This window comes from Sciurus carolinensis, chromosome X (assembly GCF_902686445.1).
Source record: "Sciurus carolinensis chromosome X, mSciCar1.2, whole genome shotgun sequence".
Classification (NCBI taxonomy): Eukaryota; Metazoa; Chordata; class Mammalia; order Rodentia; family Sciuridae; genus Sciurus; species Sciurus carolinensis.
Genome location: NC_062232.1, coordinates 50,345,612 through 50,365,665, shown reverse-complemented (window position 1 = coordinate 50,365,665; position 20,054 = coordinate 50,345,612).

The window sequence follows — 20,054 nt, the reverse complement described above, 5'->3', positions numbered from 1 at the left end:
TACAATCTATATGTATATTTACTGTATGTTCCTGGCCTTCTTAACATTCCTTTTCTTTCTTCTGACAAGTTTTTATTAAATTAATAGGTCATTTTTTAATCTGTAGTATCTTAGAATTAAGAAAATGACAATGTTTATAAGTTTTCTGCAAATTTTAAATTAACATTTTATATAAAATACAATACAGTAGGCGCTCAATACATAGGTGATTAAATCATCAGGTTGGAAAGTGAAAAGTTCATGAATTGAGAAATATTTATATTTTAAATTATTTCCCTTTGCTTACACCCTCTAGACTTTGATGATTTATCTCTCAGCCTGAAAAGAAAAATGGCGATCTGCGTGCTGTTCAAAATGTGACATTATGTCAATCTCAGAGTACCCAAGAGAAAAAAATGTCTTGATTTGCTAACTAATTTATTCATTTATGCAAACACATAAGTCTCTACTCTTTGTAACACACTACTTTAGGCATTTGGGGTACAAAGGTGAAGAAAACAATAATGTTCATGGAGATGTCATTCTTGCAAGGGAATCAAAAAACATGAAATGAGGACAGAGAATACTGGAAATAGGAGATTAATTTTAAAGAAAATGTTCAGAAAAGTCTCACTGAATAGAGAACTTTTGAGCAAAGTTTATGTGGATGTTTAAAGGGATAGTTTTCCAAGCAGAAGGAACTGTGCATTTCAAAGTCATAAGACAGGAGCATGCCTGATTATATGTGAGAAAAAAGTAAGGAGGCCAATGTGACTGGACTAAGTGAATATCATGAACAGTGGTAGGAAGACAATGAGGGCAGGCTGAGATAATGGGGCATGGGCTCAAGGTTATGTGGGGATTTGAGAAAATATGGTGTTATAATTTTTGTTTCAGTCATCAGATATGATTTTCAAAATTCATAAAGAGAATTATAGTCCATTGTCTATACCTATATTTATGTTGTTTTTGTTTTCCTTTATTCTGATTATTGAAGATTCCTTCTATCATCTCTTTCTGTTTTAAGAACTTCCTTTTGCCATTGTTTAAGGGTAAGTCTACTAGCAGCAAACTCCTTTAGTTTTCCCTTATTCAAAAATATATTTATTCCTCCTTTATTCCCAAGGGATAATTTTGCCAGATGTAGAATTTTCTTTTGAAAGTTCATTTACTTCAGAACTTGTTATGCCACATCTGTTTTGTTGAGAAGTTTGATAAGAAATTTAATCAATCTAATTGGTGTCCCTCTATACCTTAGGAGTTGATTCTCTTACTACCTTCTAGACTTTGTTGTTGCCTTTACTTTTCAGAAGTTTAATTTTGGTGCCTTGGTGTACATTTCCTTGAGGTTGCCTAAATCCCTTTAATTTGATTGTCTTTTACCAATTTTCTGGCATTATTTCTTTAAATACTCTCTCAGTCCCATTCTCTTTTTTCTCTCTTTCTTGGGCTTTAGTGATACAAATATTGGACAATATGTTAATGTTCTATGGGTTCTTCATGCTGTGTTCAATATTTTTAGTATATTTTTTTTCTGTCTGTTCTTCATATTGGATAAATTCTATTATTATGTCCCAAAGTTTACCAATTCCATGTTCTTATTTTCTCTTGTTTTGCTATAAGTTCATCATCCAACTGGTTTTTAATTTATTGTATCTTTAGTCTACAATTTTCATTAGGTTCATTTTTATAACTTCTATTTCTTCGAGATTTTCTATTTTTTCATAAATTTCATATTTTGTATTTGATCATAGGATCATTTTTATGACAACTGCTTCAAATTTTCTATCAGATTAATTTCAACATCTGATTAATTTGATATTGATGTCAGCTTATTTTTTCTCATTCAATTTTGATTTTCCTAGTTATTGGTATGACAGACAATTTTTATTGCAACCCGAACATTTTGGCCATTATGTTGGGAACCTCTGGGTTCTACAAAAATCACTTGTAGCATTCAGTCACCCCATTTAGATTTAGCCCACAAGTCCTGGCCTACTTCTGTGAACTGATTCCTATGATAATTCAATTTCCAGGAATTTTATGGTTTTATTTTAAATTCTTTTATTTATTGGTACTGAAAACTCCTGCTGATTTCTGTGGTGCTGACGGGAAGAAAGTACTTTCCCCAGGTCAACACACCTAGAACATACAGTTTGAGGGTAAAGGGTCTATGGACCTCAGGGAGAAAGAGAACTTCCTACGCTGGACCAGTTGCATTAAGAGGTATCATTTCAGTGCCTTCCAGTTGTGTGGTGTCTCCTGGTAGAGGAGGGAAAGTTCAAGCCTGGTGGGAAAGAAAATCTTTTCTCTTTGGCACTTATTATCATCAAAAGTCCTCATAATTTCCTGTTAATAGTGCTACCAAACTATCCATGTATTGTTGGTGTAGTGCCTATTTGATTGGGGAGACAAATGAGTGTATCTAGATTTCCATCTCTTGCTATATTGAGGTTAGAAACACTTGGACTGGATTGCCTTCTTCTATTTGATAAGGAAGTATCATAAAATACCATGATCCAATGCTGTTCCTTCACTCCTAAGTTTGCTAACAAGGTTGCTTCATCTTTCCACCTATCCAAACTCTCTTTTGATGGTCTCTTACTTTATTTCTAGTGTTGATATTTGTACTTAACCAGGAGAAGCAAGGACATAACTCTAGACCATTTTATCTACTGGTTACTCTCCAAAGAATGATATTGTAAAAGGAAAAGTATCAAAATTTGGATGTTAATAAAGAGGCTAATGCATAAATTTATGTGAAAGACAATGGTGGCTTGAACCAGGGTGGTAGCACTGGAGGTGGTTAGAGGTGGTCAGATTCTGGATATATTTTGAAAGTAAAGCAAATAGGACTCAGTGGCAGATTGACTGTGGTTGATGTGAGAGGAATCATGGCTTCCAGGTTTTTGTCTCAAGCAACTAGAGGTATGCAGTTTCCATTGATTGAGATGGGGAATGTTGCTGTAGGAATAATTTTGGGTAGAAGAGATTTGAATTCAGTTTGAGATATAGTAAGTTAGGGATGTTTAATGTACATGTGAATTGCATTGTAAAGTAGGTGGTTTTATATATAATTCTAAAGTTCAGGGAAGAAGTGCTATTTGGAGATAACTTTTGGGAGTTGTTATGGCACACATGAAGCATAAACTCACTTTTTCATTGACATCCATTTCCTTTTGAGGGAAGTATTACATATAAGTCATGTTGTTTACACTATATAATAACAGTCCACATTAAAATTCCCAGGTATCACTCTAAAAATCATTAGCTTTTTTAAATGCTGCAATGGATATTTTAGTAGTTGTTTTGGTTAGCAAGGCATAGAGATATGTTTGCCTCACCTCAGGTAATGGAAAATTATTTTAAGGACATATGGAGGTATAAAGTAGAATAGGAAACACCCAGTTTTTCAGGATAGAAGATAACTCAGTGATGTACATTGTTTCTGAACTTGTATTCTGCCACATGGTGACTCTGTTTCTAATTCGACCAATCTTGATACTATTCCCTAACTGACATTCCATAGGTCTTATATTCAGACATCCCAAGAATAAGATCTTAGTGGTTTGGCAGCTGTAAACCAGAGTTAGAATACCTGGATTAGATGAAGTTCTCCTATCACATTATGTCATTGCCCAAGAATAGCTTGTGAATGGGTACCTATGCTTCAAGTGGCTCAAATTCTGGATCTAATTAGCTGTGGCTGTGATGCCAAGATCTCATGAGAACAAAGTATGGTGAAAGACTTCTGGCTGTATTTCCAAATAGGAGGCTGAAGCCAAGGAAAATCTTCTAGAAAAGGCCTGCTATGGGCAAAGGCGGGCTAAAGTGGCACGATGATTAGAATAGACATTTCATTCGTTACATGTGTGTCTCCATTCCAATCTCTCTGTATTTGTCTCTTACATCTTCCCCATTACTTGACTTCTTCCTTCCTTCTGATTCCTCTTTAATTGTCTGTAAGATAGAATTTAAATATATTTGAAACTTTTTAATCTTGTTATTAAATTTAAATTTTTCCATTTGAAATCCTCTTAAACTCTTTTCTCTTTCTAAAGAGAGTGGGAAATTCTCCTACTTCCTAACCATGGTTTCAATAACAGGCAAATTTATCTAATGATTCTTTCAACTAAAATTCTACCTTAATTTGAATATTTTTCAGCCTTTAACATGACATTAAATTTTGCTAATATGTTTGGCATTGTAAGAATTGTTAATGCATTGTACAGAAGATTATATATCAGTTAAGCAATGCTATCTAAGTAACAAACAAACCCCAAATGTTTAATGGCTCCAACATAGTAGAAATTTATTACTTATTCCGAAAAATATGCAAAATTTGTGTTGTTATTAGTGAATGGCTTTCCTCCAAGTAGTGATTTAGAGACCTCAACTCTCTCTGTATTCCACTCTACCATCTTCAATTTATAATTTCTCAAGTTATTGTGACCATATGTATCAAAATAGAAAGAGAAAATGTGGAAGATATTTGAGGTCAGGTCTGGATACAGCACCAACCGTTTTCATTCATGTGCTCTTAAAGCTCAATCTTTTGGCCACAATTTAACTGCAAAAGAAGCTGGGAAATAGATATACGCTCAGAAAGAATAGAAAAAACAATTTTAGGGAACAGTTGTTCAGGTTCAGCCATGGGGATTAATGTTATATTTTTAAGGTGTTTATCATATGTGTTTCATTTGTGAATAATGGGATTATTTTGGATCTTGTGAACTTCTTTCAAATTTATTTTGAAAATATTAAAATGTCTTGTCAGAGTACCCAAGTACAGTTTATTAAAATCTCTCTCCCTCTCTCTCTCTCTCTCTCTCTCTCTCCCTCCCCCATAACCCCCAGGGATTGAACCCAAAGGCATTTAACCTTCTCTAGCTCTTTTTTATTTTTATTTATTTTTAAAATTTTAATATAAGGTCTTGCTAAGTTGCTTAAGGCCATGCCAAGTTGCTGAGGCTGGTTTTGAACTTGTGATCCTCCTTCCTCAGCCTCTGGGCATGCAACCCTAGGTTCAGCCAAATTTATCAATAAGTTCTTGTCTATAGCAACCAGAACATCAATGACAGCATGATAAAGACATTTTGCAGTGATGGCTTTCTTACAGTTAATTCAATCTCAGAAGATAAAGTGTGGACACCATTGCTCTAAATACATTTGTGTTTCATCTAGAATTCTATGATTAAATCTTAGAAAATAATAAATATTCATGAAATTCTATAGACCTAATATGTCTGTATACCAAATAATATCCACCTTGTCATTATTTAAAATGCTAGAAATTGTAAAATACTATAAATCTCTAACAATAGCATATTTAAAAGAATGTTTTGTTGCTGCTTTTTAAAAAAGTTTATGGCATAAGGAGAAGCTCTTAAAATAAACAAGATTCTAATTATAAATATATTAAGAAGCACATATTTCATTTTTTATACAAATACATATTTTTGAAAGAATGTCACTGTGCCTAAATACTATAGTGGTTAGTTCGAATGATGGAATTATATTTTTCATGTTTACCTTCATGTTTTCTGAAATTACTTATTTACTTTAATAATAAATGATCACCCACTAGAGTAATTCCAGACACCTTACAATTTAATTTATCAAATTGACAAGTAAGAATTTACCTTTCCTTTAAAGTCTGCTGTCTCTTAAATATATATATTTTTTAATATAAAAATACATTAAGAATGCTAGACTATGGATACTATGAGAGTAAGAGGGTTTTCTCTATGTGTTTTTTTTTAATTTAAAAGTACATCAAATACAGAAACTTTAGAGTCAGACAAAGTGAGTCTCACATTCTAATCATTCATGTATTAGCATTATGAGTTTGACCAGTTTCCTAACCTAAAAACAGAGAACTTAAGAGTATCTACCTCACAGGACTGTTATGGGGTTACATTAGATAATGCATGAAATTTACTTAGCACAGTGTCACATTATGAGAACATTCAATAAATTTTGTTACAAATACTTCGCATTCTGTACTTATAAATTTTATACAGTGAAAATTCATTTCTTTAATAATGAGGAAAAAATTTAAATCTTAAAAATAAACTTTCAAATGTACTGCTACATCAGAACCCTGAGGTAGAACACAGACAACATTAAATATTGGTGTAAAAAATGGGACACAGTATTCATTCACATGGACAATAATTGTATTAACCTTTGAAGTTCTCCTCATTACTCCAACCCCACCCATCTTGGACCAACCCTGCATGTATGCACACACGCACACACACACACACAAAAAAAAAAAAAAAAAAAAACTTTTTTGAAGTGCGGTACATTTTGATTTCCTCTGAGTAGAAGCCAGGATGACAGCTGGCTGCAAGCTGAAGCACTCCGTGCTTTTCACACTCCTGAAACCAGACCTCCCAGTGTGTGTCACATCACTGATGTGATTTTTTAAATGTGCAAAAGTGACATGGTAATATATAAGCTATATACAATGAGGTGAACACAATCTGAAAATACCTCTTGGAGAATCGAAAGCATGGTCTAGTGCTAACATGATTTAAAGAGTTTAAATAGTTGTTAGAAGACTATTTTGTGGTGCTGCTTTTGCCCTAGTTCAAGAACTCATTATGATACATTGCATCAACTTCCTCAAAGGTCATGGCATATTGCACCAACATCCTAAGTCTCTCTGTTCCCATTTCTCCCTTTACAGACCATTTTCCAGATATCACTGAGTGGTCTATCTAGGAAATCTAAACCTGACCATTTCACTGACCTGTCAAAGGGCTTCTCATTGCCTATATATTATCAACCACAGTGTGATATCAGATGTTAGCACTAGAATAATTGAGCGAATGAATTAATCACCAAATCTGTTCTTCTGTTTTATTGATGAGGTAATTGAAGTTTAGGAAAGGTAGTAATTTGGTCATGATCATCAAGAAAGTTAATGGCATATATGAGACTAGAACCTAGGGTTTCTGATACCCAGGTCACAGTTCTGCTTATCTACTATCTACTATATTGTCTAACTCTGGGCCAACCATTGGAACAAATATCTAGTGAGTCCAGCTATCTACGAAGCCCAGAGAACTCAGCATTTACTTGAACTCAGGGAATAATTAGGTGGCTTCATTTGTCTCACCAATTTTCTCTGAATATCCTAAACTTCATTCTTGAAATGCTTAAACAGTTTTATCACCAGTACCATTATATTATAACCAGTACTGTTTCTCAAGTGCTTCCTCTGTGTCAAATACTCCACTAAACATTTTTATCTATAATAACTTATTTAACATTTTCATCAACTGTCAAAGATAAATATTGTTGCTAATATCACCTGAAAAGGTGAGGAAACTCATCAGAAGTAAAGTGACTTATTAAAACACATTCCTAAAAAATTATGGAGTTAGGATTTGAACCTAGGTCTGTTTCAATTCAGGGCCTCAATAGCAATCCTGACAGTCCTGCCATCTTTTCCCATCTCTACATTACCTGAACATGATCATCAGCCCCCCCCACCTTTGGTTTCCTCCCTTTCTGAAGGAGCCAGTAGCATAGAAAAGGAGCAAACAGTCACATTATCTACATTCATTTCTTACAGACAAAATGTGATAAAAAATAAACTTTACAGTTTAAAATTAAATTTTTAATTTCCTATTAAACAAAACCAGCACAAAATGGACTTTTACAAATGTTGACTACAAAGTGAAATATTTAGAACTGTCAAATTTTCTGCCACTGTAGTAAAGTTGGGTTGGCATAGAAACCATGAGTGATTTCTGCTTTCAATCATCTCCTATCACTAACTCAGAGCTACATAGGGAGCTGGAGTGGGGAAGTGGATGCAAATAGTTAAAGGAAATGAGAAATGTGTCCAAAGGTAGGTGATAACAACATGTTGTATTGGAGAGACAAAAGAATCTAAAGACCTGGGTCACATACTTGACTTTGGCACTGACTCATTATGCACCCCTTGCTAGTTCTATTCCCTACATTTACCACAGATTCATTCTCTGAAAGTGTTGGATTTTCAACTCCATATTTCTCTGTAATGGCCCTTTAAGCTCTGTTCTTTTCCATGAGAAATAGATACTTATGTAATAAAATGGATGGGAGAAATTGCCCTAGCCAAAAATGTAGAACGTGATTCTAGTCCCAGGCCTACCAATAACATTCCAATAACTACCAACAACTTAAGAGTAAGTATCTGTCTCTCTCTGAGTCTCTGTGTCCCCACTGATTGAACTAGATGATCTATCTTCCACTGGTTGAACTAGATGACCTATTCTTCCATCTCAGTCATTCTAAAATTTCTACAAAATAGTTGATATTTATTACTTTCCTGTTACTGCTTTAACAAATTACAACAAACAGTGGCTTAAAATAATGAAATGTATTATCTTATAGTTCTAGAAATCAGAAGTTTGACAGAAATTTCACTGGACTAAAATGAAAGTGTTGGCAGGGCTCAATTACTTTCTGATGGTTCCACAGAAGAATCTGTTTCCTTGCCTTTTCTAGTTTTGAGAGGTCATTTACATTTCTTGACAAGTGTCACCCTCTTTCATCTTCCAGGTCAACAGGGTAGAATCTTCAAATCTCTCTCCTACAAATGCTTTTGTCTCTCCCTTGTGATTACAGTGAGACCACACAGGTAATCCAAGATAATCTTCCAATTTTAAGATTCTTAAATTAATAAAATGCCTTTTTCCATATAAGATAATATTCAAAGTTTCAGGAAATCAGGATATAGACATCATTGGAGGATCATTACTCATTCTACCACATTTTTACATATGAAGATGACACTTAACGTCTTTTTTGTTTGTTTGTTTCCTTTATTTGGTACCAGGGACTGAACACAGGGGTGCTTAACGACTGAGCCACAACTCCAGCCTTTTTTTTTGTATTTTACTTAGAGATAGGATCTCACTGAGTTGCTTAGGGCCTTGCTAAGTTGCTGAGGCTGGCTTTGAACTTGCCATCCTCCAGCCTTACCCTCTTCAGTCGCTGGGATTACAGTCAATATTATGTCTAAATGAGAAAAAGACTAAAAAGAGGTAGAAGATATTTGCAAGCCCTTATGAGTGCAGAAGGTTGCTTCAAAAATTAACACCACCTTAGGCTTATTTATAAGTAAAGAAAGTCCAGAATGTGGGAGGAAAGAGTTGAATTACTTTGTCTTGATCATGATCTCATATTCTAAGTGAGACCATACTATAAGATGTAACATGCCTAGAGGAGACTAGAAGAATGCAGGAAGCCAAATCTTTCATATAAGAAGAGTGAATAACTAAGAATATTTATCCCCAGATAATGGAACACTTAGTGGAAATTTGCTTGCACTCCTCAAAAATATAGAGGACTAGGTTGGGTGTAGGTGTAGCTAAGTGATATAGTACTAATCTATCATGCGTGGAACCCTGGTTTGGATCCCCAGTACTGCAACCAGAACAATGAAAGTTACAATGAAAGTTATATAGTTCTATAATAGTTCTATACATACATAGTTCTCTCTCTCTCTCAGAGAGAACTAATTAATTGAAGATGTATGTATTACCTGTTAACTCACTTTTGATGGAAGAATCAGGATTAACAATGTAAATGTTATAAAGAGGGAAATTTCAGATTAACTAAGAAGGGCGAACCCTACTAGCATTGCTGATCTCAGATTACCCAGGTGTCTGGTGTGTTTGTAAGAACACGTGTGTTGCTGGAGTTGGGGAGTGATGCAAAGCAGAGGGCACAAACGGGAGCTGAAACAAAATGCAGTAGGAATATTTTACAGAGGATTAAAGTAGAGAACATTGAAGTATGTCATTTCATAAACATTAGAGACCATCAGAATAGCTTGCTAAAAATACAAGCTCCCAATCCCAATCTGCAAATATTCTGGATGCTTAGGGCATGGCCAGGAACCATCATTTTAATCTATTTCATTCTAATAGTCATTCTGACTTGGTGTCACTGGACTGAACAACTTTAGCATTAAATAGTCTATGGTTTTCTGATATTTTAGAGGGTCTGGCTAGTAGGGGTGCCTAAGAAATCTGTAACAGGAGGGGCTAGAGTCACAAAGACCTTTGAGTTCTTCCTGGAAATAGAAGCTGATGAAGTAAAGCTGATGGAAAAAAAATAAGCCTGGTTAATTCCTTAGGGAGATCTATCTTCAGAAGTGGGCATCCGAAGCCAGAAAAGTCTTAAACTAAAAACACAGATTTCTGAGCTTCATTGCCTGAATTCAAGTCCTAATTTCACCATTTAATTGCTGAATGACAATGGAAAGTTACATTGCTTATTTGTAACTCAGTTTCCAAAAGTGAAAAATGGGAGGGATCAGTGCATATCATTGGACTGTTAAGTAAATTCTGAAACTGCCTACCATATATCAAATATATAAGAAGTGTTAACTTTTTAAATTGATATTTTAACTATTATCTCCAGTTCCACATAGGAAGGTTCAGAAAAGACATTCAGCTGTTATTCAGGATATAAGACTAATTGCACAGAGTTAACAGAAAGCCATATTTATCATTGGATGGAGACTACATATTTATTCTTCTCTGACAACTAAAATGAAATTTTCTCTATAAAAAGAATAATATATGAAATAACTTCTTCACAGTATAGTCTCGAGTGCCTCAGCTTGGGTCCCAGATCTGAAGAATTGGGCAAAGAACTGATTAGTTGACCTGAATGTCCATCTGAAATGATGACTGTGGAGAACGAAGACACAGGAACTGAGTATCCCTGGAAGATTTTCTCCAGGTTTGAGCACGGATCAACATTTTGTAGCAATAGCCCAGTGTCAAACAAGGATCTGGTAGGAATGTGGGTGAAATTGAACCAGATTACTTCTGCACTAACTTTCTTGGGGGTGTACTGGGGATTGAACTCAGGAGCACTCCACCACTGAGACACATTTCCAGCCCTATTTTGTATTTTATTTAGAGATGGGGTCTCAGTGAGTTGCTCAGTGCTATTGCTGAGATTGGCTTTGAACTCGCAATCCTCCTGTCTCAGCCTTTTGAGCTACTGGGACTTCACTAATTTTTTATACATTCATGGACTCAGGTTTGGGAGACACTTTAGAGTTAGTTTTCTGCACTGGGTGCCAAACATCGTTAGGATCAGAATCATCTGAAGAGCTTGTTAAAAATACATATTACTGGGCTAGAGATTTATCTCAGTGATAGAATGCATGCCTAGCATGTAAAAGACCTTAGGTTTAATCCTCAGCACCACAAAAATACAGCTTGTGAAGCTCAATTCCTCACCTACTGAATTAGAATTTGTGGAGAGAATGAGACAAATATGATGTTTAATTTTATGTGTCAAATTTGCTTGGGCCACTTTGCTCGTATATTTGGTTAAACATTATTCTAGATGTTTTGTGAGGATATTTTTGATTGAGACTTACATTTATATTCGATGACTTTGAGTAAGGAAAATTGCTATCTGTAACGTGGGTGAGCCTTACCCAAGCAGTTGGAGGCTTGAACAGCACAAAAGGCTAACCTTTTCACACAAGAGGAAAATCTCTGGTAGACTGCCATTGGATGTCATCTCCAACATCAGTTCTTGGGATTTCATCTGCAACATTGGCCCTTCTGGGTTCTACAGCAGAGTGCATTTGAATTCAAACTGCAACTCTTTCCTGATTATCAAGCCTTCCAGCCTCCTGCAACAGATTATGGACTGGTCAGGTCTTCACAATCACACAAACCAATTTCATAAAGCAAGCAAGTAAAGGAATGAATAAACAAAAATCATATTGTTTATTTTCTTCTGTGGAGAACCCTGACAAATACAGAGGAATTCAAAGTTGCCTTCTAACAAACATTATAGGAGAGTTCAAGAGGAATTCATGTTTAGAACCTGATAACCTAGTCAAATAGTATTTTTCTGTTGCTCAGGTCCCTTCTTAAACATTTTTTCCAGTAGCTATTCAAACCCTGCCTGACATTTCTATTGACAGAAATCTCATCACTTTCAGGGGCCAAAGGCAGCCCAGTTCATCTTTTCATATCACTGAATTTTCTAGTTGTCTTGGTGTGTACCAAACTACTCCCTAAAACTTTGCAGCTTAAAACACAACCAATTTATTATAGTTTGTTTGTTATTGATTGGGATTCAAATAAGGTCTGACTGGGAAATTATTCTTCTATACTTGGTATTGACTGAGATCTTCTGGTGACATTCAGCTGAGGTATGTCCAGAGGGGCTGAGATGACTTTATTCATCTGGTTCCATGTCAGGGAATGCTAGAAGGTGGGGCTCAGCTGGGATGATAAGCTGGATTGGCTATATGTGGTCTTTTCAATATGGTAATCTCAGGCTAAATAGATTTCTTACATGACAGCTCAGGGTCTCTAGAAAGTATTTAAGGGACATGAATTGGAAGCTGTCATTCTCTTAGGACCTAGCTCCTGAAACTGGCATAGGAATACTTTCATCATATTCTATCAGTTGAAGCATCTTATAGCCTACCTAGATGTAAATGGGACATTGACTTACTCTCTAAATTGAAAGAGTATCAAGGAATCTGTAGCCTTCTTTAATCTGCTACCCAGAATTTGAAATTTATTTCTAGTATTAAGCTAAAATATGTCTCCTTAAGCTTCTAGAGGTATATCCACATTCAATCCAGATACAGGTAAATAAAGAGTTTATAAGTCAGGAAGCAAGTCACCTTCCTGCAACTATTATGTTATTCAAGATCCAGTCTTTGTTCATTATTGGATAGGTGGCAGACACTGCCCATTCTTTAACATATATTTCTCAAATTTTTTTCTAGTTCATATCCCTTATACTCAGCACCTTTAAGAGGGATCTTGTGGAAATACTGTGTTATAGCAGCATAATTCACAGTAGCTAAACTATGGAACCAGCCTAAGTATCCATCACCAGATGAATGGATAAAGAAAATGTGGTACAGACATACATACACATATATATATATATATATATACATATATACATATATACATACAGTGGATTTTTATTCATCTATAATACAAAATCAAATTATGTCAGTTACAGGAAAATGGATGGAACTAGAGATTATCATATTAAGTGAAATAATTCAAACTCAGAAGGTTAAAGGTCATGTGTTTTCTCTAACATGCAGATGCTAGAGAGGAGAAAGAAAAAATTGAGGTGTATCTCATGAAAACTGAAGGGAAATATGTAGGGGAAAGGGACCCAGGGGTGGGAGGCAGGGAGGAATAGGGAAAATGCTTGGGAATGATATTGACCAAATTACATTTGTATACTGTGTGCATATACAAATATGTAACAATAAGTCCCATTGATATGTACAACCATAATGCACCAATAAAAATTAGGCACTAAAAAAACTGGTAAAAAATATTAATGGTTCATTTGAAACAAAATTACCTGAAAGTGCACATCAGAGGTGAGTGTGCTTTAATACAAAATGAATTTTTCATCTTATAAAACAGTGCTTTGAGTTGTAGGCATAGTTGCTGGAGTGTGAGTAGTTTGGGGAAGTTTTAGAAACATGTAGCTTTCCAGTATCACATGCTTCGATGCTGTATAGACTACAGGCTCCTCATCCCAGTTCTGGACATTCAGGAAACTTACCTTAATTCTTTCAAAACAGCTTAGACTTAAATTCACTGAATAGTTTAAAATCAGGCCTATTCCCAATGTTTCCTAACCTTCAGTAAAATATAAAGCAGTGAGTTTTCTGTTATATCCAGGTTCAGGTCTCATTGCCCTCTCTCTCTTCTCATTGTCAAAATTAGAGAAATGTCATTGACCTTAAGACTCTTCGTACCCAGAAAACCTATATATACTGTGTGTGTGTGTGCGTGTGTGTGTGTGTGTATGTATGTATATATATATATATATCTTTTGAATAAAATCATGCCTTTAGATTCTAGTGAAATACTATGCAGACAGATAAGGTACTCAAGTCTAAGCTCAACTACACTATATTTCCTTCTGATTTTCAAGATATAAATGAGTTTTGGTTGTTAGACACACCACTATCAAAATCCTTCATTATTTTTAATGAACTTTCTGATGGTTCAGACCTCCCTGAAACTAAGAATATTCCTAGGTTTTATCGATCTTATTTTCCCTTTTTCCAGCTTTCCCTCAGTCATCCACAAATTATTCAGGTCTATGCTGGGAGAAATACTACCATTGATAGAACAAATCACATGAAAACTAGTTAAAGTTCCCCACCCAGTGGAATAAATTTTAATTCCAGGTGCCCCAGTCAAATTTTGAAAGACAGTCATTTAGGTTATTCTTGGTACTGAAATCATTGTCCACCATGATCCCAAATCTTCAACAACTTGTGTGACACAAGTCTTCTAATTACAGTGGTATTCTAGAATGGAAAAAAAAATCCCTAGCTGGCAACATGGGGACAGGCATAGGAGAATAATAGGAAGAGAGGACTTTGTTACTAGATAGACATACCAAGATTTCCAATGAAATTTAGGAAAAGGATCATGGGACAGATTTCACATAGGCAACCAAAAGTCAACTTTAACAAACCATTTGGTAGAGACAAAGAGCATGAAGGTTAAATGTATTGCTTTGGGGTCATTCAACCATGTGTTTGAATCCCATCTTTCCTATTTACCAACTGTGTCATTTGGAAAAATATATTTTACCCCTGATTTTATATTTCTTATGTTTAAAGAGATGATAATGCCAAATAAAGTCAAAGTAGGTATTAAATATGGTAATTCATTGAATGAGATAGTAGAAAATATAAATATATGTAATAAAATGTCAATTGCTGTTGCATGCTATGAAGAATAATTATACAATATGTGTGATTCAGTTGATACACTGATGTTAATAAGAATTAAACAATAGCCACCACTTCATTAAAATCTCACAACAACCCATTTTACAGATAAAAATGAAGTCAATGAGTTAAATAACTTTCTTAAAAGCACAAAACTATAAATTATTGTATCTATTTTAGAGAGCTTTTTCACTTCTGTGACCAAAAGACCTGACAAGAACAATTTTCGAGAGGAAAAGTTTATTCGGGGCTCAGTCCAAAGTCCAAAGATAGCCTGATCCATTCCTTGGGGCACCAGGTGAGGCAGAATATCATGGTGAAAGTATGTGGGAGAGAAAAGAAGCAGGGAACAAGGCACCCAGGAAGCAGAGAAAGACAGTTCTGCTCAACCAGGACAAATGTATACTCTAAGGGTATGCCCCCAGGTACCCACCTTCTCCAACCACACCCTACCTGCCTATAGTCAACACCCAGTTAATCCCTACCAGAGATTAATGTACTGATTATGTTAAGACAATCATAATTCAATCATATCATCTCTAAACATTTTTGCATTGTTTCACACATGAGTTTTGGGAGGATACCTCAATAAACCATAACACTGTTTGAATGTATTCTTGGTAGATATTAAAGTCCATTTTCTTTCTACTCTGTTACTGTTCATCTAGAACATAGATCATAAAACCACAAAAGGTCAAAGTTGATTTATAAAATCATCTAGTGCAGAATTTGAGTTTTTGTTTCTTATTGATTTCAACATGTGGAATTTCCATTTGAAAAACAGATTTTAAAACGAATTTCTGCTCTGGTTTAAGTGGGTCAAGGGAGTGCTCAAAATTCCACCTTGTCGGCCTCCTATCACTCCCTGATATTCCCACCATGATCATCCTGTACTCAAACCTCCAATGATATTATATACAGAAATGTAAGTCTGAATGGCTAAAGGAACTCACTCAGATTTATATAAATAATTATTCTGGAGTTCATACTAATGTTGAATGTTAAATAAAGGATAAGGAAAAGAGGGAAGGCTCAGATTGCAAACTCTAATGTAAAAACATGTGGACTGGGGATAGGTGATACAAAAAATAGATGCAGTCAGTCTCAACTTTCCTACTAAATAGCCACTGTGTGGCTAATATAAATGAGTGAAACAGTTCTAATATTACCAATTAATACCATGTGTGGTATCATTGGGTGGGTCCTACACAAAGGCAGGTATTTGATCCAAATAATCCATATAGGACTCTTCTAATCTCAGTATTAAAGAGGAAGAAGTGGTACCCAATATTCATTTCAATTGTCATCTACTCTGTTGCACTGTTTGTTCTTAGGATCAAATTAGAAATTAATGTAAAATGTGTTGAAAATTTTCAAGGATGGTACAAATGTAGCAACTTGGAAAATTATTGCTATTACCATTATTCTAGATTATATCCTCAATCATACAGAATCCTTAGCTTGACATGAGTTTTTTTTGTTTTTTTTTTTTTTGTTTTTTTTTTTTGTTTGTTTTTTTTTGCGGTGCTGGGGATTGAACCCAGGGCCTTGTTCTTGCAAGGTAAGCACTCTACCAACTGAGCTATATCCCCAGCCCTTGACATGAGTTTTTAAAAGTTTATTAATTGTACCTCCCAGGCTCCAGAGAGGGTCTTCCTAACTAGCTAGTAGATCTGTGCCTAATAGTCATTATTAGCATCATCAATCAAATATTCACTGTACCCCCAAAAATGAACTTGCTGATGTCATCTCAGCTATGATGGGCATGAAACTCTTTCCTATCCCATCCAAATTCATTAAATTATGCAACCTTTATTAAGCACCAACTTTTTAGAGTTCGTGGTGGAACAAGGGGTTTGGTCTGGAGAAGTTGGGATGATGGACCAAAATCAAGAAGGAGAAATTTAATTGGATTACACGTTAGACTATGCACTTGTTTCTAAAACCAAACATAAATGAACAGAAAGTAAGAATGTGGAGTAGAGGTAAGCAGTACTCTCCATTCTCTCTGCAATTCAGAATTGAAGCAGCTGTGGAACAGGTACTCATCAAGGTGGGTAAATCAGGGAAATGTAATGGGATTAAATTTTGGACAGTCAGAGACTTGGAAAGACCCAGAGATTCTGGTTTCCATAACAAATGGCAAGAAAGTGTATTAGCACCAAGTTTGCAGAGGTGCTACCAGGATTCCAGAGAGGAGGAGTAACATAAGGCAAAAGGGAGAGAGACATAGGGGACGAAATGAGTATGGAAACAGCTGCAGATCAGAAAGGTAGTCTGAACAGAGCTGAACAGGGAGCTGGCATTTGAGAAATGCTGCTCATTTCTCATCTTTCAAGCATGGTGCTGTGGTGGGGTGCCAACTTATGGAGGTAACTGCTGGACTTGTTTCTTTGGGAAATGTGAGTCCCTACCTTTTTCTTTCCCAGAAGATTGCAGCAAACATTGTCATGCTTTCATGGTCAGTATCTATTTTGTGTCTCAGTGTGGTCCTCGTGAAATACCGCTGAAGCAAGCACACTGAAGAAAACATGCAATAAGATTCAGTTGGGAGATACAGAAGAGAGTAGGGCTTGCTTTCCCTTTGAGTCTGGCAGCTTCAACAACCAGATGAAGAAGGTCAGGAAACTGAGGAGGCACCCATGATTCACTTGCAGAGAATGGATTTTGGAAAGTCATAGATATGAACAGAAGATTGATCAGGACCTACCACACTCTCTCCACCCAGGGTGGTTTGTTACCCCACTCTCCAGTTGGGCCTCTGGTGGTAACAAACCATCCTCGGAGGACAGAGCATGGTAGGCACTCTCCAGTTGATGCCCTATACCCTGTTGTGCAGCAGAGATCAGCACCAGCTCATCCCTAAGTGTGTATTGATCTAATCCACCTCTAGTAAACTCCAGCAGAAAAAACATTCCATTCTATACTACATTTTTACTAGTGAGCAGGAAAGCTGAGAATCATTCCAAAGAACTCCAATCCCAAATAAGTCCCACTGGCTACTGGAGAGCAACACTAAAGGATTAAATAGTAAGTAACAGTCATCCCTTGCTCTATACGTTGCATAGTCCAAGAAGACAGTGACAAAAATTCAAATTGGCATAGTGAATATCCAGTCTTGTCCACAGTTTAGATCACCTCAACAGAGATAATTGTTTAATATTTCATTAAGACTTTTTTGTACTTACTGATTTCTGTGTACACAGATTCACACACACACAGACACTTCTGTATATGTTTTTCTCTTTATTATCTTTTTCCTTCCTTCTTTTAATAGTCAAATACTCTTTCTCCCCTCTTACTTTTTTTCTTTGTGAACTTTACTTTCTAGTATTCTTCTACCTCTTCTATTTTCACTTTTTGAATATTTGAACTTTTCTTTTCCTTCTTTTTCCCACTTACCTTCCTTAAAGAATCATACTTTATCTTTTTTTTCTTTTGGTACCGGGCATTGAACTCAGGGGCAGTCGGCCGCTGAGCCACATCCCCAGTCTCATTTTCTATTTTATTTAGAGACAGGGTCCCTGTGAAATGCTTAGTGCCTCACATTTGAGGTTTTTTTCGAATTCAAGCTACTCCTACCTCAGCCTTCCAAGCCACTGGGAATACAGGTGTGTTTATATAATTTTTGCCCTTACAATTACTGTTGTTTTTAATATTGTGAATGCTGTTGTTGGTACCTTGTTTTTATATTAACACTGTACCTGATAACTGCTATTTGTTTTTGTTGCTATTAATTATTTCTCCCTTTCTGTGAGTAGGTGGGGGCCAAGTATGACACTTTGAGTTTGCTGGTAGATGCCCTTATGCAAAGCTACACTCCTACCCCATCTAAGAGAAAATACATCTTGGGCCACATACAACCCTGCTTAACTTGAACTTGTGCAACAACTTTACCACAAATAATAGGGGAGAAAAAAATACCCAGATGATGTTCAAGCCCCTAGTAGGTAGATGAGGGGAGTACTTCAAGATAAACTCCCAGACATCCATTCCTACAGCAATAACAGAGAGGATAAAAATCTCTACACACAACATGTTTGGGGTGGGGAACCTTGGCACAGGCCACTCCCATCCCTTTCAGAACATAAAGTGTTGACCATACAAGAGGAATATTTACAGAGCATATACTCCTTATAAACTGTTCTCTGCAACCCGGTTACCTGATACACTAGAAGTCCCCCACTTCTGTGAGACCAACAGGGAATGTGGGATCCTCAGGCTCTGACACAATGTGCACTGTCAAAATACACTAATCACCACCAAAGAAATAACATGGAAACTATACAAAAAAACCTACAACATTTCATAACAATCTGATACGCCAGGACACACCATCACGAGAAGGCCGTGCCTTCAAAAAGACACTCACATAAATGTGAAAGAGAAATTCAATTCAACAGATATGCACATCTCAACATGGAACTATAAGAAATCTGAAAAAAGGGCAACATGATTCATTATAAAGTTCATGATTCACTATCAGTTGACTCCAAAGGTACTTGTTTTAGTCAATTATTTCACTGATATGACTATAAGACCCTACCAGAACAATTATAAAGGAGGAAAAGTTTGCTTGCTCATGATTTCAGGGATCTTAGTCCATTGACAGCCAGTTCCATTCCTTGGGGCTCAAGGTGTGGCAGGACATAATGGCAGAAGAGTGTGGTGGAGGGAAGTGACTCACATGATAAGAAAGCAGAGAGAGAAATCTTCACTTGCCAGATACAAATATATACCCCAAAGGCATGCCCCCATTGACCCACCCCTTCCAGCCACACCCTCCCTGCCTTATTTAATTCTATCAGGGGACTAATTCACCAATTGAGTTAAAGCTGTCATAACCCAATGATTTTTCCTCTGAACCTTCTTGTGTTTTGTCACACATTTGCTTTTGGGGGGCACCTCACATCCAATTTGTAACAGTACTGAAGATGGTGAAATTCTTGGAAAAGAATTCAAAAGAATGATTATCAAAACATCAATGAATTCCAAAAGAACACAGAAAAACAAATGAATGAATTAAGACAAAAAAGAATATGAATTAGAAATTCAATAAAGGGATAGATATTTTGAAAAAGAACCAATTGGAAAACTTGGAAATAAAAAGCTTAATAAGTCAAATAAAATGCTCAGTGGAAAGACTAACCAACAGACTAGAAAATCAAATAACAGAATTTCATGAAAATAAGGTAGATGAATTAAAACATTCAGATAGTAATAAAAAATAAGAAACTAAAAACAAAATGTACAAAATCTCTGGATAAATATTAGAAGACCTAAGAAATCTCATAGATAT